The sequence below is a fragment of the Pelodiscus sinensis genome, chromosome 11 (genome assembly GCF_052426305.1).
Source record: "Pelodiscus sinensis isolate ZL-2025 chromosome 11, ASM5242630v1, whole genome shotgun sequence".
Taxonomy (NCBI): Eukaryota; Metazoa; Chordata; order Testudines; family Trionychidae; genus Pelodiscus; species Pelodiscus sinensis.
Genome location: NC_143062.1, coordinates 13,539,675 through 13,563,801, shown reverse-complemented (window position 1 = coordinate 13,563,801; position 24,127 = coordinate 13,539,675). Strand labels below are relative to the sequence as shown.

General features: G+C 47.1%; 1 protein-coding gene across 18 annotated transcripts in view; it reads right to left on the bottom strand.

The window, feature by feature from the left end:
* The window catches only part of LOC102448489 (plasma membrane calcium-transporting ATPase 2), an 857,866-nt gene that overhangs the window by 604,924 nt on the left and 228,815 nt on the right, over positions 1–24,127 (bottom strand). The window lies entirely within an intron of this gene.

The following is a 24,127-nucleotide window of genomic DNA, read 5'->3' as shown; positions in this document are numbered from 1 at the left end:
AATTTTAATACCAACTTCTCGCCTGCATTCCCAAAGCACTTAAGAAATAAAAAGCAGATACATAAAATTGATTAAATTGGGTGTAATCTAATATTTTCTTGAGTGTAATCTTCTTGGGTGTAATCTAATATTTACTATTCACGGTTTGAGCCTTACACATCTGTGTAGACCAGGAATTAAAAACTAATAACATATCCAATGTAAACATCAGGGTTAATTTAGGAGGGCAACGTATAATTACCCAAATTAGAATTTGATTGCAAAATCAAGGTTATGACCCTTGCTGGCAGAGGCATAGCGAGGGTGTTATGCACCCGGGGGCAAAGGCAAAATTTACACGCACACCCCCGCCGCCACACAGCGGAGCCCCAAACCCAGCCCCGGCTGAGCCCAACCCTGGCGGGGGGAGAAGGGAGTTATACCGCGTTTTCCCCCACCCCCTCCAGTTTGGGGCTGGGCCCCCCATGCATGAACCCACTGGCGGAGATGGAGGAGGGTCGGGCTGGGAGCAAAGAGGCGGGGAGGAGGTTCTAGCTGGTGGTGACAGGTGAAGGAGGAGCAGGCAATTCAAGGGATGACAGGGGGAGCAGAGGAAGACTAAATTGGTGCCCCCCTAGCATGGCACCCGGGGGCAACTCCTCCCTTCCTCCCCCCCGCTCCCTCCTCACTACACCACTGCTTGCTAGAAGTGCCATGGGATCTAATTACCACACATCATCGGGATCTTTATTTTATATCCCATCCAAAAGATGGTATTTCTAGCAGTAGAGAGTTTCCAAGTTCCTAGTGCCTTGTTAGGGAATACTGTCACCAGTGACTAAATAGTAAAGGTGCCACCACTGAACACAACTTCCTGTGTTTCCATTGGGAGTTTCCCATTCCAGAGGCATATTAACTATGGATGGGGAAAAAAAGAGCTATGCAACTTCAGGCTGCATATAAATTAGAGATAGGACAATTTTCCTCTACATAATTGCTATGCAATCAATACCTGGAATAATGTATTTTATTCTAGGTGTTGTGGGGCAAAGAGGCAGCCCAAGGACCCGGAGGGGGAGGAGCCCCTCAGGGCACCCTTTTAGGAAGAGCCTGACTCTGCCCGGTCACCTGTCCGGAAGCCAGGAGGCATGGCCAGGACTATAAAAGCCCAGCCTGAGAGCTCAGTCTGGGCCCAGCCTCTAGAGGAGCCAGAGGTCTGCCTGGTGCTCCCTGCACAGGAGGCTGAGGTCTGGCCTACTGGGTGTGCCTGACCCTGAGGACAGCCCTGAACCCCATGCTGGCCTGCACCCAAGGGCTGGCCTGGACCACCAGCTGTACCTGACCTGGAGGACCAGCCTGCACACCTGTGCTGGCCTGCACCTGATGACTGGCCGGGACTGCTAGATCTGCAAGGGGCCAAGGACTGGCCTGGACCACTTGGACCCCAGCTGGCCCTGATAAGCCTCATCCCCCGGAGAGACCAGACTGATGCCCAGGTATGCGCAGAGGGGAAGAAGGGAAGTAGCCCAAGGAACACCAACCATAGTTAATTGTACCCGGGTCAGCGTGTTGTGGGCTGGATCCCAGTTGACCCAGCAGCAGACCGCTCTGCTGCTGTTAGGGCGCTGGGCTGGGACGCAGTGGAGTGGGTGAGCTTGTGTCCCCCCTGCCACCCACTTGCTGAGTGGCAGCCTCTCCCTCTCTGCCACCACAGGTGAATTGCCTGAGCTTCTCCTGAATGAGAGACCATGCTGCTTTGCCTCTGTTTGTTATTGCCTGCCTGGAACCACAGCCTGGGCTACAGAACTACTGCTTTGCTGATGTTTGTTATTACCCCGCCCAAAACCCAGGCCTGGGCTACTGAACTGGGGGTTTGTTTGTTGCCCACAGTAGTGGGTGGAGTGGCAGCCCACTGATCCAGAGGAGGAGTCATCTGGCTACTCTAGGCAATACATTACCAACACATTGGTAAGCTGGAGGTTGATTCTGAGAAGACCAGAACCAATAATGGTGCTGGGAGAACTGATTTACAAGGAAGGAGTAACTATTTAAATGTATCATTGCTAAGCAATTATAACTCACAGATATGACGTTGGACTACAAATATGTGAAGACTCAACACCAGGGAAAGAAAAGGATGCAGTGTGATGGATGGAGGGAACTAAGAAAGCAAAAAATGGACTGGATATCAAACCTTTCAAACACTGAGCTCTATTATTCTTAGAATAAACTCTCAACAGAAATAGTGGAACCATCATATTTGACTCTTAAAACTTGACTAGACAAAACCCTAGATAATATACTACAGTGAAAAATATTCAGCCTTCAGGGAGATGGACTTATGATTAATACCACAACTGTGCTTATCACTTTACAGCATGTGAAAACAAAGTTCTGGTCCTTATCTAATAGAGGAACGATGGTCTTATGGTCAAGTCACAAGACAGGGATATTTCAGTGTATCTGCTGACTATCACCAATTTTCTATGTGATTGTATATAAACCACTTCATCTCTGTTTAAATTTTCTATCTATAAAATACTTCCCCCTATCTTATAAGAATGTTCTGTAAAGAGGCTGCCAAGACACTTAAAAAATTAATCATGATTGATCTCACTGTTAACCAATGATAGTATATTTATTTAAATATTTTGGATGTTTTCTACATTTTCAAATATATTGATTTCAATTGTAACACTCTCCAAAGTGTGCAGGGATCACTTTATTTTTATTTTTTATTACAAATATTTGCACTATCAACAAAAGAAATAGCATTTTTCAATTAATCTAATACAATTAGAAGTGCAATTTCTATCATGAACGTTTAACTCACAAAAGTAGAATTATGTAAAAATATAACAGCATTCAAAAACAAAAGCAATGTAAAACTTTAGATCATACAAGTCCACTTAGCCCTACTTCATGTTCAGCCAGTCATTCAGACAAACATGTTTGTTTACATTTGCTGCTTACTGCTTCTTTACAATGTCACCTGAAAGTGAGACCAGGAGTTGGCATGGCATTTTATAGCCATTGTAGCAAGATATTTATGTGCCAGATTCATATGTCCCTTCATGCTTCAACCACTATTCTAAAGGAAATGGGTCAATGCTGATGACAGGTTCTGATTGATAGTGATTCCAAGCAATTCAGACTGATGGTTGTTCATTTTCATCATCTGACTCGGATACCAGAGATTTTCCTTTTTGGTGGTTTGGGTTCTGTAGTTTCAACATCAGAGTGTTACTCTTTTAAGACGCCTGAATGCATGCTCCTAAGCTTAGCCCTCTCAGATCTGGGAAGGCACTTCGAATTCGTATACCTTGGGTTAAATGTTGTTGCTATCTCACATTGGTACCTTCTTTTTGTGTTTGGTCAAATATGCACTGAAAGTGTTCTTGAAGTGACCAACATGTGCTGGGTCACCATTTGAGTCTGCTACAACATGAAATATATGGCAGAATGTGAGTAAAATAGAACAAGAGTTGAGTCACAAACGTAATTATCACTTTTTTGACATGCGTCATCAGAATGGAAGCATTTCCTCTGGAATGATGGTTGAACAATGAAGAGGCATATGAATGTTGAGCACACCTGACACATAAATACCTTGCAATATTAGCTACTACGGAACCATGCAAACGTCTTTTCTTACTTCCAGGTGACACTGTAGCATTATCTCCCAGAAATGTAAGCAAACTTGAACAAGAGTAAAATGCAGTAGATTATAGACTCCGAAGTTGTACATTGTTTTGCTTGAGTGCAATTTTGTAACCAAAAAAAAATCTACATTTGAAAATTGCACTTTCACAATAAGAAGATTGCACTCCAGCACTTGTATTCGGTGAATTGAAAAGTGCTCTTTTGTCATTTTATAGTGCAAATATCTGTAATAAAAATATAAAGCAAGCACTACATACTTTGTATTCTGTGTTGTAACTGAAATAAATATATTTAAAAGTACAGAAAAACATAAAAAATTAATACATTTCAGTTGGTATTGTATTGCTTAACAGTGCAATTAAACTACAATTAATAACAATTAGTTTTTTTAATCATTGCAGAGAAAAGTTGGAAAAAGATACACAAATTATGGTTTGCAATTTGTGTATCTTTTTCCGCTTTTTTTTTCCAAAAGAGGCTTTTCCAAAATTTCGCCTTTCTACACGGGGCCACATTTTGGAAAAAAACTCCTCTTTCAGAATATCCCTTTTTCTCTCATTGAGAGAAATACAGGGATGCCAAAGGAATATGTCTGCTTTTTCAGGAACTGTTCTGAAAAAGCGAATGCATTCCTTGGACGTGGCAGAGCTTTTCTGGGATACCTCTGGTATCCCAGAAATGCTCTGCAGTCTAGATATAGCCTTAGTAGAAAATGTATATGGACAAGAGCTCCAATATTAGTGATGATGACCAGATATATCCCTACATACTCCTTTTCATCTAATTGCTTTGCTTCTATACAACCTGATACCACTGAAAAGTGAGAGATCTGATGAAACTGCAGCTCATGCTTGTAATGCAACACCTCACAGAATAATCAGTATTAGTTTTAAAACATGTTACTTTGGTTCAAAGGATTAGCCAAGACTGTAACAGTTCAGTAAGTCTTCAGGCTGCCATCTGCTATTTCTATTGCTTTGGAAAATTACAGTTGTTAGAATTCTAACACATTGTTAATAAAATTCCCCATAAAAGTGGCTAATTGAAGAAATCTAATCACTCATGATAGAAAGAATAGTTTCATAAAAAAATTGCTATCACAATCTTCAAGCTTCAGTTGTTTCCTTAAATTGTTTAAATTTTTATTGAAAGAGAAGTTCAGAATGCCTGTAAATGCCTAACAGCATTTGGCAGAAAACATGAATAATTATGTAGATACTGGTGAGCTAAGAGCTTGCTATGGAGAACAAAGCTATTGATTTTTAAGTATGTTTTTGATGTGGGAAGGGATTTACATCTTCCTGAGAAGATAGCATCTGGGAGGAGATAAAGGACTCTGCAATCCAAAGAGGTGGGGAGAAATAGAAGGCCCATGCTGGCTGGAGAGGGGGGTCTCTGGGGGAGAGAAGGCCCTTGTTGGCTGGAAGGAGAGAAAATTCCCTGTCGGGTGCAACCCTGAGCCCCTCCTCACCTTCCACCCTCACGCTCACACCCCTCATATTTCCAGCCTACTGCCCTGCCCCTCCATATCCCCAAAGCCCTGCCCTGACTCCTGTGCCCCCACCCACACCACCAGCTCCCTGCCTTGAAGGACCCAGGTGATGCCAGTTAAGTCTTCTAGTGAAGATACTATGCAGCCTGTATTTTCCCACATTTATGAATATTAAATAATAAAAATAAAATGTATACCATTAAAATATTATGTATTAACAATCTTTGCTTCAAAATACTTTCTTTTATGTAAGCATAATTAACTTTAGATCACTTAATCCTGCAGTTAGACCTTGATATATTTTTGCATTGCATCCCAGAAAACACTTCCCACTGCTAGACTTGTATACTTCTGTCCATTAATCAACTGCATTTTATTTATGTCACTCAATGGGTATATTTTTAGTTACAATACCTCAATTCACATATGCTGTGCCAGAATCACTGACTTCTATGCATGACTTCAGTTATAAGAGCTGGTAATGTTCTCTAATAACTGTTTAAAATGTTCTAGTTGTGTGCTTCAAACAACAGTATAACTCCAGCACCCAGACAGAACTCTTTCCACTACTCAATAGGTACAACTTGTGCATCTGATAGTTAGGATTTCCATTAGTTTTTTATTCGATTGTCTTCTAGTTACACAACTTTCAGTCCAAGTATGAACATGCCTGTAGTTCACAAAAGAATCATTATCAAAATATGCTAATTACATTATTCCTCATTCATGCCAAACACTAATATTCAGTCAAAATTTGATATCAGCTCTTAGCCAGACCTTAAGCACCAGGCAGTAGAAAGAAGAAATTACCATTTTTCAACATATGAAGATACTTTAGTCAGAACTCCCTCTAGACTACTACATGACCTTTCCTCATAGTATCTCTCAATTGTTTTACACGCTGTTGTTTTATAACAGGTAATGCCCATTAAAAAAAAATAAAGCAAAAAATTCAATTTGTTAAAAGTTCTTTTTGTCAAGTTCTAGAGATTTGGGACCAAGTGTAATGTTTTCATTATCGAAGGTTCCCCAAATCAGACAAGGAGAGCAGGGAAGTGAAGCAATGAGAGAAATCAGAACAATTTGGAAGTTTATTATGGGAGGAAAGTGACACGGTAAGCCAGTTTCTACTTTCAGTGACATGAGGCCCACGTTAGCTAATAGGAAATATTCGCTGGCATCCAAGGTAAGAATTTGTCCTTTGCCATGAACTGGGAAATACCTATATAATTTGTGTGACTACGGGTCATGACTGTCTCTGTTTGTTGCGACGGGTCACTTGTTATGCAATTAGATCAAGAGGGCTTTTGGGGAATGAAGCAGGAAAGCTAAAACAATGGCCTAGATAAGGAACATCCCAACAAACATAATCGCTGGGTTTATAGACATGATGAGGCAACTCCTGGGCACTTAGGCTATGTCTACACAGTGGAGCTATTTTGGGATATCCTCAGTATCCCGAAATAGCTCTTCCACATTTTAAGAGCAAACCTGTTATATTGAAATATAATGGGCTCACTATTCCAATGTCCCTGTAAATTTCATTGCACAAGGATTATGGGGCATTTCAGAATAGCGCCTTATTTCGAGGTAAGGGTGCTGTGTAGATGCACTCTTAGATGTTTGCCATGGCTGAGGCTATAGAGATTAAAGGCAACACTATGAGGCCCCCAAGCCAAGGCAAGGTTAAGAATGAGAGAATCCAGAAAACATTAGAGGAATCAGTCGCACTAGCTGGGGAAAGAAAGAGACAGGAGCAAGGCAGACTATTCCTCCCAATCACAGATAAGCTTAACTAGTTTGTAGTTTGACAAGAATTTACCAAAAACTGGCAAGGAAAGATTAAAATGCCTGTCAGAACCCAGCACTTAGTCCCTTTATCCTTCTACCTTTTTTTGCTTTGTGCCTTTGGGAGGAGGTCTAAATAATATTTGGGTTTGAAGATGATGTTTTTGAACGGTATTAAGTCAACTCACTGGTCACAGGTCTCCAGAGCAAATGTACAAAGGAAAACTGGATCTGTCTAGTTAACACAGAATGGCTAACACCAAAAGACCCAGTCCCAGAAGGGTCATGACACATGATTCCATCATAGTGAGGTACAGGAAGCCAGGTCTGCCCCCTAACGCCATGTTTACACTTTCAAAAGAACAACGCAAGTGTCCTTGCTACCAAGCCTGTTATTTCAAAATAATAACTCCTGCTTGTGAAGAGGAATAAGCTTACTTCAAAATAGTTATTGTGGGAGTTATTATTTTGAAATAACCTATTTCACAATAAGCTGGTAGTGTAGACGTAGCCCTAGAGAGAGGCACATGTGGCTGCTGGGAAAGGAGCCATCACATTGAGCCAGTGGCTGAATGGGAGTGGGAGTGCAGGGCCATATACGGACGGGGTAGATGTGCCTGACTGAATGGGAGAGGCTAGAAGTCAGCCAGGATCTGAATGAGGGAGGCTTTCCAGCTCCCTTATAATCCTTTTTCCCCCCAGAAAAACTTCTTCCATGCTTTTCCCATCTACACCCAACAACCCTGCAATCTCACTCTCAGCAATTACTTCTCTCTCCCTCAGCTCCCCATTACCCTACTCCCCCAAGGCCTTGCACTGCTTGAGAAGGGTGCAAGAAATAGGATGCTGTACTGTATTTTGATGAATTTTCACTACGGCTACGTCTACACTGGCATCCTTTTCCGGAAATGCTTAAAACTGAACAGTTTTTCCATTATAAGTATTTCTAGAAAAGCGCGTCTACATTGGCAGGATGCTTTTCCGGAAAAGCATTTTTTCCAGAAAAGCGTCCGTGCCAATGTAAACGCGCTTTTCCGCAAAAAAGCCCCGATCATCATTTTTGCGATCGGGGCTTTTTTGCAGAAAAGACTACTGTGCTGCCTCACTGGCCCTTTTCCGGAACAGTTTTTCCGGAAAAGGACTTCTGCCCGAACAGGAGCAGCATAGTTTTTCCGGAAAAACACTGACAATTTTACAGTAGATCATCATTGCTTTTCCGGAAAAGCAAGCAGCCAGTGTGGACAGCTTGCAGCTTATTCTGGAAAAGCAGCTGCTTTTCCGGAATAAGTGGCCCAGTGTAGACACAGCCTACAAGTTTTATGTTATATATTCCTAGTAAGGAATCTATTTGTCAAAAATCATATGATTTTTATACAGATGTATTTACGCAAATATTTTGAATAATCTTAAACTACAAATGGTCTGGTAGCACATTATAGATGAACAAAAGTATCATCAGCTTTTGTGGGCACATCCCACTTCTTCAGATGACCAGAGTTTTGAGTTTAGGATGTTCAGACCCAAAATAAATAAGGGAGAAGGGTAAGAGGAAAAAAGGAAGGGAGTGGGAAACAAGGAGTAATAAATATTTTGAAGTAATAAATAAATATTTTTGAAATGACCACAATTGAAACTTGTATGAGGGTGTTATTTTGACAGATTATGCAGAATTTTCAAAGGCGTGAAGAATTTTAAATTTTAGGTGCAAAATTCCCCAGGAGTAACCTGAAAGAGACTTAAAGCACAGTGCCACCCTGTTGTTGTGATAATGTTCTTGTAGAAATTGTACTATCATTCCCAAATTCTACACATGGAAAATGGGGAAATAGCTTTAATAGACTAGCATTTGATTCAAGCTAGTAACTGAATTACTGTATTTTGAATTGCCTTGAGAGAGACCTGAGTTTGGAACCAACTATTGCTCACTGAACAGATCAGACTTGAGACCTGGTGTGTGGCAGAGCAATACATGAGGTCTCTGAAGCCCAGCCTGCATTGCATTCAGCCTCAGTGCTACCAGCCCCTTCAGAAAATGGCAGTTTCAGCAATCCCACAGAAAATTCATTCTGCCATTCAAGCTGGTGGTTATGAGAGCTAGAGGCCAGGGAATGCATTAAACAATGCTACCAACACTGACACTTGGAGGCTAACTGCCAGAAAAAGAGAGAAATTGTGCTTTTGAGATTGCTGTATTGTTTATATTCTTTATTTTTTTTAATATTTGTTGTATTTTGTATAAAGGTTATTATAGTTTATCTGCCATTTGACATGCACCTCAGCCTTCTGATAAATCAGGAGTTCAGTACTAGTAATTACAGCATTACAAAACAAAACTGACAGCCTCTGTGTTAGCTCAATATGTCAAAAAGACAGTCTGCACAGCCTCTCAGTGGCTATGATACATCCTACTGTCATCTCATCAGGTGACAAATTGGAAAAGTTGAGTGCCAAGTTTCCTTGTTCTATTGGGGTATGTCTACACCCTAGTTTGAACTAGGGTGGCTAATGTAGGCATTCGAAGTTGCAAATGAAGCCTGGGATTTAAATATCCCGGGCTTCATTTGCATCTTGCCGGGCGCCGCCATTTTTAAATCCCCGTTAGTGCGGACTCCGTGCCCGCGGCTACACGTAGCATGGAGTAGGTAGTTCGAATTAGGCTCTCTAATTCGAACTTCCGTTACTCTTCGTGGAACGAGGTGTACCAGTAGTTCGAATTAGAGACCCTAATTCGAACTACCTACTCCATGCCGCGTGTAGCCGCGGGCACGGAGTCCGCACTAACAGGGATTTAAAAATGGCGGCGCCCGGCAAGATGCAAATGAAGCCCGGGATATTTAAATCCCAGGCTTCATTTGCAACTTCGAATGCCTACAGTAGCCACCCTAGTTCGAACTAGGGTGGCAGTGTAGACATACCCTTGGATCTTGGGTATTGGATTTGTAAAGAACAAATCATGTCAAACCAATCTAATAGCAAGACATATGATAACAAGTCTTGTGGATAAGGGAGAAGTGGTAGATATGGTATACCTAGACTTCAGTAAGGCATTTGATATGGTCTAACATGATCTTCTTATCAATAAACTAGGCAAATACAACACAGGTGGTCTACTATAAGGTGGATGCATAACTGGCTGGATATGAATGAAGATATCATATGGCTCACACACTACCTTCCACATCCTAATGACTTAACCAACCAACCAAACAAGGGGTACTTATAGAGGTGCAAATTGTTCTTATCAGCCTCTTGTAACTTGAACAATCCAATTTGCTATTTTTTTCTTTTTTTTTCTTTTCCCCCCTTCTTCCCTTAGGGTATGTCTACACTACAGCACTAATGTGAACTAACTTAATTCGAATTAGTTAATTCGAACTAAGCTAATTCGAACTAGTGCATCTAGACCTAAAAACTAGTTTGAATTAGTGTTTTGCTAATTCGAACTAGCATGTCCACATTGAGTGGACCCTGAACCGAAGTTAAGGCTGGCCGGAAGCAGTGCCGGCAAGCCATCAGATTAGGACTTAGAGCGTGAAGCTGCTGTCTCAGGCTAGCCGATGGCTGTGCTTAAAGGGACCCGACCCCCACCCCGGACAGACAGTTCTCAGGGGTTCCCCACTCGCTTGTCTAACTTGATGAGGGACAGCAAAGCAGTCCTGGCTTGGAGTGCCCTGAGTGCCCACACTCGGCACATCACAGCACTCGGCCATCAGCCCAGCTGCACTTGCCGCAGGCTACCATCCGGGGGGGGTCCAATCGGGAGGCTGCAGGAGAGCTTCCACCCTGAGGAGCCCACAGAGCCACCCCAGTCCTCTCCATCGGGGGCTCGTACCCCATTCCTCCCTCACCTCCTTCCACTTACCCCTCCCTAGCCCCCCTTCCTGATGTACAAAATAAAGGACATGTGTTCAAAAATAGAAACTCTCTTTATTGAACAAAAGTCGGGGAGACTGGGAAAAGGAGGTGGGAGAGGGGAAGAGAGAGGGTGGGAGAGTGGAGGGCAACTACAATGATCAGGAACAGGTCCCATATGAAGAGAGGCTAAAGAGACGGGGACTTCTCAGCTTAGAAAAGAGGAGACTGAGGGGGGATATGATAGAGGTCTATAAAAGCATGAGTGGTGTGGAGAGGGTGCATAAAGAAAAGATCTTCATTAGTTCCCATAATAGAAAGACTAGAGGACACCAAATGAAATGAATGGGTAGCAGGCTTCAAACTAATAACAGAAAGTTCTTCACAAAGCAAATAGTCAACCTGTGGAACTCCCTGCTGCAGGAGGCTGTGAAGGCTAGAACTAGAACAGAGTTTAAAGAGAAGTGAGATAAAGTCAGGGAGGTTGGGTCCATGGAGTGCTATTAGCCCGGGGGTAGAAATGGTGTCCCTGGCCTCTGTTTGTGGAAGGCTGGAGATGGATGGGACGAGACAAATGGCTTGGTCATTGTCTTCGGTCCATCCCCTCCAGAGTACCTAGTGTTGGCCGCTATCAGCAGAGAGGCTACTGAGCTAGATGGACCTTTGGTCTGACCCAGTACGGCCATTCTAAGCTCAGGGCTCAGGGTCAGGGGGTCTCACTGGACCACCTTGATTTTCATGCAAACCTGCTCCTGGGTGGCCAGGCTGGCAGCTATCCTGCCCTAGACGGCCACTTTCCTGTGCCTAGTGCGGAGGTCGTGGATGAGGTCCACGATGTCTGCACTAGACCAGGCGGGCGCCTGCCTCTTGCGGACCTGGGCAGGCTCTCGGGAGCCGCCAGCCTGGTCCCGGGAAGAGGCGGAGGGCTGGGTGGCAGCCGGTGGCTGGCTCATCTTGTGCCAGGTGCAGGGTCTGCTGGCTGGGTGCAGGCAGGCTTGCACCTGGCACGGGCACCGTAGCCAGCCCGTGCTCCTTTAAGGGCTCCGGGGCCGGGAGGGGGGCAGAAGAATTTCCCTGGTGCTGCCCAGAGTGGTCACCAGGGCAAGCTGGGAAGGGCTAGCCTCCCACTAGTTCGAATTAAGTGGCTACACAGCCCTTAATCCGAACTCCTTAATTCGAACTAGGCGTTAGTCCTCATGGAATGAGGCTTACCTAGTTTGAATTAAGCGCTCCGCTAGTTCGTATTAAGTTCGAACTAACGGTTTGCTTGTGTAGCACCTATGAAAGTTAATTCGAACTAACGGCTGTTAGTTCTAATTAACTTTGTAGTGTAGACATATCCGGGGAGAATGGGAAAAGGAGGTGGGAGAGGGGAAGAGAAAGGGTGGGAGAATGGAGGGCAACTAAAATGATCAGGGGTTTGGAACAGGTCCCATATGAAGAGAGACTAAAGAGACCGGGACTGATCAACTTAGAAAAGAGGAGACTGAGGGGGGATATGATAGAGGTCTATAAAAGCATGAGTGGTGTGGAGAGGGTGCATAAAGAAAAGTTCTTCATTACTTCCCAAAATAGAAGGACTAGAGGACACCAAATGAAATGAATGGATAGCAGGCTTCAAACTAATAACAGAAAGTTCTTCTTCACAAAGCAAAGAGTCAACCTGTGGAACTCCTTGCTGCAGGAGGCTGTGAAGGCTAGAACTAGAACAGAGTTTAAAGAGAAGTGAGATAAAGTCAGGGAGGTTGGGTCCATGGAGTGCTATTAGCCAGGGGATAGAAATGGTGTCCCTGGCCTCTGTTTGTGGAAGGCTGGACATGGATGGCACAAGGTCATTCTCCATAAATGATCTGGAGAAAGGGGTAAGCAGTGATGTAGTAAAGTTTGCAGATGATACCAAACTGTTTAGGATGGTCAAGACAGAAGAAGACTGTGAGGGACTCCAAGAAGATCTCACCAAACTGAGTGATTGGGCAACAAAATGGCAAATGAAATTTAATGTGGATAAGTGTAAAGTAATGCACATCGGGAAAAATAACCCCAACTATACGTACAGTATGATGGGGGCTAATTTGGCTACGACAAATCAGGAAAGAGATCTTGGAGTTATCGTGGACAGTTCTCTGAAAACTTCCACACAGTGTGCAGCGGCGGTCAAAAAGACAAATAGGATGCTAGGAATTATTAGGAAAGGGATAGAAAATAAGACCCGGAACATCTTACTGCCCCTGTATAAAACTATGGTACGCCCACATCTTGAATACTGTGTACAGATGTGGTCTCCTCACCTCAAAAAAGATATTTTGGCCTTGGAAAGGGTTCAGAAAAGGGCAACTAAAATGATTAGAGGTTTGGAACGGGTCCCATATGAGGAGAGGCTAAAGAGACTGGGACTTTTCAGTTTAGAAAAGAGGAGACTGAGGGGGGATATGATAGAGGTCTATAAAATCATGAGTGGTGTGGAGAGGGCTGATAAAGAAAAGTTATTTATTAGTTCCCATAATAGAAGAACTAGAGGACACCAAATGAAATTAATGGGTAGCAGGTTTAAAACTAATAAAAGGAAGTTCTTCTTCACACAGCGTGTTGTCAACCTGTGGAACTCCTTGCCAGAGGAGGCGGTGAAGGCTAGGACTATAATAGAGTTTAAAGAGAAGCTGGATAAATTCATGGAGGTTAGGTCCATAAAAGGCTATTAGCCAGGGGATAAAATGGTGTCCTTGGCCTCTGTTTGTCAGAGGCTGGAGAGGGATGGCAGGAGACAAATCGCTTGATCATTGTCTTCGGTCAACCCTCTCTGGGGTACCTGGTGCTGGCCAGTGTCGGTAGACAGGATACTGGGCTAGATGGACCTTTGGTCTGACCCAGTATGGCCGTTCTTATGTTCTTAAGACAAATGGCTTGGTTATTGTCTTCGGTCCATCCCCTCCAGGGCACCTAGTGTTGGCCGCTGTCAGCAGACAGGCTACTGGGCTAGATGGACCTTTGGTCAGACCCAGTATGGCCAATCTAAGCTCAGGGCTCAGGGTCGGGGGTCTCACTGGACCACCTTGGTTTTCATGCATACCTGCTCCTGGGTGGCCAGGCTGGCAGCTATCCTGCCCTAGACGGCCACTTTCCTGTGCCTAGTGCGGAGGTCGTGGATGAGGTCCACGATGTCTGCACTAGACCAGGCGGACACCTGCCTCTTGCGGACCTGGGCAGGCTCCCGGGAGCCGCCAGCCTGGTCCCGGGAAGAGGCGGAGGGCTGGGTGGCAGCGGGTGGCTGGCTCGAGCCGTGCCAGGTGCGGGGTCTGCTGGCTGGGTGCTGGCAGGCTTGCACCTGGCACGGGCACCGTAGCCAGCCCGTGCCCCTTTAAGGGCACCGGGGCCGGGAGGGGGGCAGAAGAGTTTCCCTGGTGCTGCCCAGAGTGGCCACAAGGGAAAGCTGGGGAGGGCTAGCCTCCCACTAGTTCGAATTAAGTGGCTACACAGCCCTTAATTTGAACTGCTTAATTCGAACTAGGCGTTAGTCCTCGTAGAATGAGGTTTACCTAGTTCGAATTAAGCGCTCCGCTATTTCGAATTAAGTTAGAACTAGCGGTTTGCTAGTGTAGCGCCTATCATAGTTAATTCGAACTAATGTCTGTTAGTTCGAATTAACTTTGTAGTGTAGACATACCCTTATTTATTCTTGGATCTGGACTTTTAATACTCAGTCATTTGAAGGAGTGGGTTGTACCCACGAAAGCTCATACCATCTACATGTTTTGTTAGTCTTTAAGGTGCTGCTAGACTATTCATTGTTTTTTAAGTTTTTTCCAGTTACAGACTAACTCAGACTAACTCTGAAGCTTTTGAACATGCAAGGCACTGTATTAGCCATATGGAGTGGAAATCCATTAACTACACAAAGAAACTCGCACAGATCAAAACAGACTTCATCTTCCTATGCAAGTGCAAACAGATGAACATCATACCTAAGGGACTGAGGGTGAAAAACCCACTACAATTTACATATCCCACAGACTACAACTAGAGATTGTCACATTCGCAAAGAAACTCAGGAACCACCTATCAACATACTATACAACAAACAGAAGAAAATCAAGGAGGCGCTCTCAACATAGGAAACTCTCATAAAAAAAACAAGCTTCCACACACACTTCCTCTTCACCAGACTTTACTAAAACTCAGCAAATGACCTACAAGGATCACTTCATCTCCCTTCAGAAGAAAAGGGACAATAAACTATCCAAACTCCTACACACCTCAAGATCTCTCATTCCTGGTACCTTCAATTCACCTAGCAACATTGTCAACCTACCAACCACACTCTTATCCCAGCAGAGGAGTCTGTCCTATCTCAAGGACTCTCCTTCTGCCCCACCACCCCTACAAATATTATTCAGTTCTGTAAAGGTTTGGAAGCCTATTTTCGCTGCCTCTTCCTAAAGGAATATTTCCAACACACTGATGTACGACATACTGATCTTGCAGCTTCCCACCAATCCCACAAGAGGGAGGCTTCTATGTGGACTCCAACTAATGGTCGTAATGAGAGTCTTGACTTCTACATCGATTGCTTCCGCAAACGTGCTTGGGTTGACATTGTCAGTAAACAACATCATATAACATGTAACCTCAGTCATGCAGAACGCAATGCTAAACACACTCTCAAACACTTCTAACATCATAATCAAAGAGGCTGACAGAGGGGGCACTGTAGTCATGAACAGAACAGATTATGAACAGGAGGCAACCAGACAACTCACCAACACCAGATTCTACAAGCTTCTCTCCTGTGATCCCACTAAAGAATACCACAAAAACCTGGAACAACTGCTCATGAAGCTTCCTGATGCTGCTGAGGACCAAATTTACACTAACATCCCAGTAGTCCCTGACCAGGAGTTTTCTATCTGCTACCCAAGATACACAAACCTGGAAATACCAGATGATCCATCATCTCAAGAACTGGCACACTTACTACAGGATTATCTGGCTATACTGACTCTCTCCTCAGACACTTAGCTGTCTTTGAGACTCCACCGACTTCCCAAGGAAATTACAAAATGTCAATAATCTTCCTGAAAACACCACCTGGCCACCATGGACGTAGAAGCTCTTTACACCAACATTCCACATGAAGACAAATTACAGGCTATCAGGAACACACTCCCTGTCTGCAGTGGTTGTTGAGTGCAGGCAGGTGCCATGTGGCAGCCAGTTGCATGTCACTCCACTGCCCACCCATCAGCCTTTTATGTGCTTTCCCTCTCGTCGTCCTCTCCCTGCTTTGGCCCTTCAATTTGCTTTCCCCACCCTCCTCCCAGCCCTGCTGCTCCTCCATATCCCCCCTAGTGGGGCACATCCTGCTCCCAGAACTGCAGGGAGAACCTTGATCTGAGCACTGAGCTCACTAACAGCAAGGCCGGCAGGCTCCTTCCTTTCCCCATGCCTCTGGCTGGGCCAGTGCCTCAGGAAAGCCCAAGATCATCTGGCCTTGGGCACTGGCCAGGAAGAGCCAAGTCCTGCATGTGCCAAAGCCCTGCGCAGCGCTGGCAGAAGGAACCCTCTGGCGTAGCAGGAAAGGGGAGTTATTTCCAGCCTTTTCAGAACCAGAACCTGCAGGCTCCACAGCAGCCCTTAGGGCAGAGACTTAGCCACATCAGAGAGGTGAATGGGAGTGTGTTTTTTACCCCACCTCTTTTCAACCCTAAAGCCTTAAATTAAGAAAGTAAATGAAAAGAATCAACGTCACAGTGCTTCTGGCTTAGTCAGATGATACAAGAAGTAATTACAGACAGCATGTGTGCTGGTGATTGGTCAAAGCCAAAGCTTTGACCAAATTGCCAGGTGACAACAATACAATATAAAATCCAGTTAGTTGATACTCCGGTCTGGTTGGTCTTAGATTGTAAAGCTCTTTCAGTCAGTAACTATTTCTTTATTATATGTGAAGACTATGTTTAACACAATGCAGCTCTGATCCCTACTTTAGAGTATGTGCAAGCCAGGCATGGCAAGTCGCCCATGCTCATAGGACTTGAACTAAGGGGCTGTTTAACTGTAGTGTAGATGTTTGGGCTCAGGCTTCAACCCAAGTTCCAGGACCCTCCCACCTTGCAGGGCCTGAAATCCAGATGTCCACACAGCATTTCAAAGAGCACCTCAGCCTGAGCCCCACAAAGCCAGATCACCTGATAGCAGGCCTCCCAATGGGAAGGGGGAAAGGGGCAGCTGTCCAGAGGCCCAGTGATCTGAAAGGCTCAGGGATCCCAGCTGCTGCTGTTGTCACAGTGGAAATGGCAGTTGATAGACCCCAGGCTTTTTAAATCACCAGTGGAGCCCCTAGAGATGCGTGCCTGGTGGCCCTCAAGGGCGGGCTAGATTCAGCCCCATCCTACCTTCCACTCAAGGCCCCACCTCTTCCCAGTGGCCCAGAGGCAGCACCCGCTCCTCCCCCCCTGCTCCCGACACCCCACCATAGCCAGACAAAGGTGTATCTAATTGCAGAGTAGAAATACCAGTCTTTGCTACCACAGGACAAATAAACTATCCACTTTCTGTGCAAAACTCCTACTCTGGATACTCAGAGGAAAGAGACAGGGAGACAACACAGAGCAATACTTCCATCCCTTCCATCTGTGGCTTCTAACCCACGGAGTTAGAAGGAAGAAAGGGGCATTGGGGAAGATACAGACCTCCATCTCTCTTTGATCTGTTTCATCTCCAACAGAGCCAGAGCAGATGAAAAAGGAGCCAGCAGGTGAATGCTTGAGAGCTCTTATTATAAATGCACTTTTACCTCTCCTAATGGTTCTTTGTGATCTTAAAATATTTTTGTAACTAAAGTATTTCTGTTTATCATGAAACATAGGTCATCTTATATAGTTAGTTCTATACAGCAATGATTCAAATCTTCTAACTGGGGGGCGTAGTTTATAGCAAAATCAGTGACTTTAGAAGATGGTAAATAAATATCTTATGAAAAATGAAGAGAGGCAAAATACACCCAGGCTGTATCTAGACTGGCCAGTTTTTCCGGAAAATCAGCCACTTTTCTGGAAAAACTTGCCAGCTGTCTACACTAGCCGCTTGAATTTCCGCAAAAGCACTGACTTCCTACTGTAAGAAAACAGTGCTTTTTGCGGAAATACTATACTGCTCACGTTCGGGCAAAAGTTCCTTTTGCACAAAACTTTTGCACAAAAGGGCCAGTGTAGACAGCTGAGATTTGTTTTGTGCAAAAAAGCCCCAATCGCGAAAATGGCGCTCGGGGCTTTTTTGCGCAAAAGTGCATCTAGATTGGCCATGGACGCTTTTCCGCAAAAAGTGCTTTTGCGGAAAAGCGTCCGTGCCAATCTAGACGCACTTTTCCGAAAATGCTTTTAATGGAAAACTTTTCCGTTAAAAGCATTTCCAGAAAATCATGCCAGTCTAGACGTAGCCCTATTCTTCCATAAGAATGGCCATACTGGGTCAGACCAAAGGTCCATCTAGCCCAGTATCCTGTCTGCCGACAGTGGCCAATGCCAGATACCCCACAGGGAATGATCAGAACAAGGAATCATCAAGTTATCCCTCTCCTGTCGTCTATTTCCTGCCTCTGACAAACAGAGGCTAGGGACACCATTCCTACCCATCTTGACCAATAGCCATTGATGAACCTAACCTCCATGAATTTATTTAGCTCTTTTTTGAACCCTGTTAAAGTCCTGGTCTTTACAACATCCTCTGGCAAGGAGTTCCACAGGTTGACTGTGTGCTGCATGAAGAAAAACTTCCTTTTGTTTGTTTTAGACCGGCTACCTATTAATTTGATTTGGTAACCCCCTAGTTTTTATGGGAACAAGTACATAACTTTTCCTTATTCACTTTTTCCACACCAGTAATGATTTTATAGATCTCTATCATAGCCCCCTACTATCCCAGCCCATCCCATCCCACTCTGTCACCCAGCCCTGTCCTGTACAACCCACCACCACTAGCAGGTGACTAGGCCTTAGACATATTTTCTGCCTTCTAATAAGGTTCAGATAAAGGAGTATATACTGGGGTATGTCTACACTGCAAAGTTAATTTGAAATAACAGCCGTTATTTCAAATTAACTTTAATAGCATCTATACATGCAAACCGCTATTTCGAGTTTAATTCGAAATAGTGGAGCAATTAATTCGAATTTGATAATCTTCATTCTATGAGGAGTAATGCCAAATTCAAAATAGCTAATTCGAAATAAGTGCTGTGTAAACACTTAATTCTAATTAGCTGGCCTCCAGCCCTTCCCAGTTTCCTCTGGTGGCCATCCTGGGCCAAACCAGGAAAACTCCTCTTCTCTCCCCCAGCCCCGGAGCCCTTAAAGGAGTAGACTGTGGCCAGACTGCACGTGCCAGATCCAGGCCTGCCAGCAGTCTCTGCCCCGACCCAGTGGCCCCACCATGAGCCAGGCAGCCAGTGCCAGCCATCCATCCCCCGCCTAATCCCCCAGCACCCAGGAGCCAGCCAGGGGTCATAGACGTCATGCTCCCTCCTGGACTAGTGAGGAGATCATGGACCTCATTGAAGTTTGGGGGCAGGCCCCCAATGTCCATGATCTCCGCACTAGATGGAGGAATGCGGCCATCTATGGCAGCATAGCTGCCAGAAAGGCCACAGGCACACTCAGGAGCTGGTGCGCCTGAAAATTAAAGAGCCACGGCAGGGGTACGCCAGGGCCACTAGGGGCAGCTCCTCAGCAGGGGCAGACACCTGGATTGCATCCTGAGGGGCGGGACGGTCTATGCCACCCCGGGAGGCAGCGAGCTGGGACCAGAGGGCCCTGACCAGGGTGCAGAGGAGAAGCCACCATGGAGGATGCCACACCGGCTGCACCCCCGAGCTGTCCCAGCAGTGGAGTCACCAAGGTCATCGGGGGAGGCCACACCATGTAAGTGCCATCACTGTCCACTCCCCAGGAGGGTGGGTGGGTGGGGAGGGAGACCAGGGACTGCGCACGTCGGCCTTGCTTACCACAGATTACGCAGCAACCTGTACGTGCGAGCACGTGCCGTGCCACCCCGGGCAGGTGGTTCCAGCTGCGTGCAACACAGGGGCTGTGGCCTAATAGCCACACGTGTGTGTGAAGAGACCTGACATGCTCCTGACCCCGGGGTGGGACACAGCAGGATGCCTTCCCTTCACAAGCCCCCTCTAACATCCCCCCACACCTCACCCACACTATACACAGCACAGGGGCATGGGTGCGGTCTCGGGGCAGCTCTCACTCCTGGGGAAAGCCGGACATTCCGACCATTGCCTCCATGAAAGCACAGTGGCTCTGACAGTGCAGGACACAGTCATCCTCACCTCGCAGAGGGGGGCTGGGCTTCATCCACTGTGTCCCCAGGGAGAACTGACCACTTCTCTTCTTTCTCCACAGCCGCAACAGCTGCATGTGCAGGGTGCACCACCCCGCCCGGGACATATTCCTGCAGGACCCGAGGGCTCCACAGGACAACCACAACATGGCAGGGGTACCAAAAGCAGCAGCTGGGGGCCCTGCGAGCCCTGACCTGAGTCATGGAGCAGCAGGCACAGGAAGAACAGGAGTTCCAGAGGGAGCTGCTTGCCCAGGGTCATGCCATCTGTACCCATCTGCAGACGCCTGCTGCTCCCCCAGCTACCGTTCCTCCTCCTACTCTCCCATCTGCCTCTCCCTCCTCACCCTCCTCCTCCTCAACCTCCACACCCCCCTCCTCAACCTCCACACCCTCCTCCCCATCCCTCTGGGGATGCCGAGGCCCCCGCACCCTCCGTGCTGGGAGACATGTGGCCCGACGAGACCCCTATCCCCCTCCCCCTTCCTCCCCTTGCTTCCCCCTTCCAGCTCCCTCCTCTCAGTTTTCCTCCTCCCCTCTCCCACCCTCTCACCTCCCATCTCCCACCTCCTTTCCCCAGTCTCCCCAGTCCCCAGAGGTTCATCCCCCCCCCCCAGTTTTGTTCAATAAACCCAGTTTCTATTTTTGAAAAAAAGTGTATTTTATTTGACATCAGGAAGGGGGGCTATGGAGGGGTAAGTGGAAGGACGTGAGAGAGGAATGGGTCACGAGCCCCCGGTGGGGAGGACCGGGGAGGCTCTGAGGGTTCCTCGGGGTGGACGCTCTCCCACAGGGCCTCCTGGATCTTGACAGCCCCCCCCCCCGGATGGCAGCCTGCAGCAAGTGTAGCTGGCCTGATGGCAACGACACCATGAAATGCACCAGCGTGTCCAGGGGCAGCTCTGGCTCAATGTGGCCGAGTGCTGTGGTGTCCTGAGTGTGGGCACTGAGGGCAATCCAAGACAGGACTGCTTTGCTGTCCCTCATCGAGGTAGACAAGCAAGTGGGAAACCCTGAGAACTGTCTGTCCAGGTTGGGGGTAGGGTCCCCTTAAGCACGGAGCTCAGTTAGCCTCAAGCAGCAGCCCCACACACTAAGTCTTAACCTGATGCCCTGCTGGTACTGGTTCCGGCCAGCCTTAACTTCGGTTCAGGGTCCACTCAGTGTGGACGCGCTATTTCCAAATAACAAAATGCTATTTTGAAATAGTTTTTGTGTATAGATGCATTATTTCGCATTAGCTTAATTCAAATTAACTATTTCAAATTAAGTTAACTTGAATTAACGCTATAGTGTAGACATACCAATAGAGAATAAAGTCAGATTATTATATTTGCTGAGTAAGGCTTTGTCTAGATTACAGGGTTTTTTTTCGAAAAAAACTTCACCTGTGTCTAGACTGCTGTCACATTCTTTTGAAATTAAATCGACTACAGTAAACTGACAGCATTTTTTTCGACAGCTGTAATCCTCCTTTTATGGGGAATAATGCTTTTTTCAAAAGAGATCTTTCGAAAAAAGGCAGATGTGGCCCCGTGGACCCAGTTTTTTCGAAAAAAAAGGAAACACCTCTATTGTTCCTGTCTCCAGCCACGTCTTAAAGGCACAGGCACCCTTTAAGGCAGGCAGTCATTGTGACAGGAAGCCAGCCACAGCAAGACACTGACCACATGGCTCTCCCTGCCACTCAGACAAGGAGACATGGCACAAGCCCAAGACCCCCGAAACCACCATGGACCTTCCAGGGAGCCATGCCACAATGCACTGTGCTCCAGCCTGGTCAGGGTCTGACCCTTTTAGAACTGCGGTCAGAGGAAGCGTCACTGCAGACTCTGCATTCACGCCACAGGAATGCAGACATTTATGGCTGGACAGTGGCCAAGAAAGGCCACTACCCCGGCACCCTGACCAAGTGCGGGCCAAGGTTAAAGAACTAAGGCAGGGGTGTGCCAGAGCCCGTGAGCGCAGCTCCTGCTCCGGAAAAGTGCCTCACTATTGTGCATATTATGAGGATCTGGACAGAATCCTGAGGGGGTGGGGAACCCCCATGTGCATGGGTGCTTGTGGAGTCAGGGATGGAGACACCCATCCAGCATCGGCCGGAGATTCCTGAGGACAACCCCAAAGACCATCAGCTCCAGGACAAGGAGAAAGACCCCAGCAGTGGAGCGCCCCTCACCCAGGAGCCAGTCCCCCAGACCCAGGAGACCTCCCAGGAATCTTCAGACCCTGGGGAGTTTGTGAGGTTACCACACACACAGGGCAGGGGAGGTGGGCGCACAAGGGATAGGGCACGATCATCACACATCATGCTCTGCCTAGACAGTGGGCAGCTGTCTGTGCACGTGCAAGTATGTGCAACACATGCCATCCCGGGGCACACATGCACAGCTGCTCACAACCTGGGGAGGGCCCCACACATGTCTGACCCCAGGTAGGGTTGTCCTCCTCCCACCAGGCATTGTGGGAAGTAGGCTGGGCACACACGACACCACACGGACTGACAAGTGTAGCACATAGCACTCGGCCATGTGTGCACGTGACACAACAACCGCTCCCGCAGACAGTGTTGCCACGTGCCGGCATATGATGGGGTAGGGCGCTGGGAGGGCCATGCTGCTCCAGGCCCCTCTCCAGCACCTGGGAACCCACTGCGGCTGGACACTTCCCTGGGCTGCTTGGCCATGGTGGTGGGGGGGGGATAGGATGTTGCCCTGGACACCTCGGGGCCCCTGTGAGGCCGGGGTTGCTGGCCAGGCCACACGTGGGCTTGCTGACAGAACATTGGCGCCCCTTGTTCCAAGGACAGTTACTAATTGCTCACAAGCAGGGACAGTGTGTGCACGCATGACTGACCACTTCTCCCTCTTATCCTCCACAGCCTTACCAGCTGGACCTGACCGTCGAGCGATACCTGTCCCACCACCCAGCCAGGCCCATGGAAGCCGGATACACTGGCGGGTGTATCAAGACCTCATGCACCAGCACATTCGGGTCCTTGAAAGACTGAAGGCCATAGCTGAGAGGACCTGGGCAAAGGCTGTGTGGCATGCCCGCTTGCTGGATGAGCTCATCCAGCAGCAGACAACAATCTGTGCCACAATCTGGGAGGTCGTGGCCTTCCCAGATCTTGTCCCTGTTGCCGCTCCTCCTGGTCAACCTGCTCCTGCCCCCCGCCCTGCACCTCCCTTCCCTGCATTACTCCCCTCACCCCTTCTCCCCTCACCCTCTGCCATCACAGACCCAGCTGCATCCCCTCCTCCTGCCCAGCCCCTTACTGTCCCAGGCCCCACCCAACCCCGATCATGTCTAGGTCCATGGACCCGAGGCAGCAGGACTTTGCGGTCCAGGCGACACCCTCTGCCCTGAGCCTCCCTCCCCCCTCCAGGTTTACAGCCCCCCCTCTTCACTCCAGGTTTACAGCCCCCCTCCTTCACAGTTAAAGAAACATTTTTATATTGAAAACAAAGTTTATTTTTGAAACCAACACTGTGCTTTTATTATTTACATTGCTTGTATTTAATACAAGTTTATTTTTCAAACAAAACCTGGTGTCTGTCTTTAATGTCCTGAAAATGGGGCAGGGACAGGTTGTGGGGGGAAAGGTATTGGGGGGCCAGACCCAAGCCCCCTTTGGGGAGGCCCTGGGGAGAGTCATTGGGCTCCTTCTGAGAATCTCTCTCTCGGGGCCTCCCAGATATGCATTCCAGCCTGGTGGGCCTGGCAGATGGCAGCTGTCTGGGGCTGCTCAAACTGCCTCCCCTCGACATCAGCCCATGTCCCCCACCCTGGGAGGAAGGCCTCCCCTTTCCTCTCGGCCAGGTTGTGGAGCACGCAACACGTGGACACCACCTCGGGGATGTTGCATTCCCTAAACCTCCTCTTCAGATGCCCAAAAGTGCATTCAACTTGCAAGTGAGCTCAGTTCAGGTGCACTGTTCCCTGCTTGCATCCAGGTGGCCAGTATAGGGCTTCATGAGCCAGGTCATAAGTGGGTAGGCTGCATCGGCC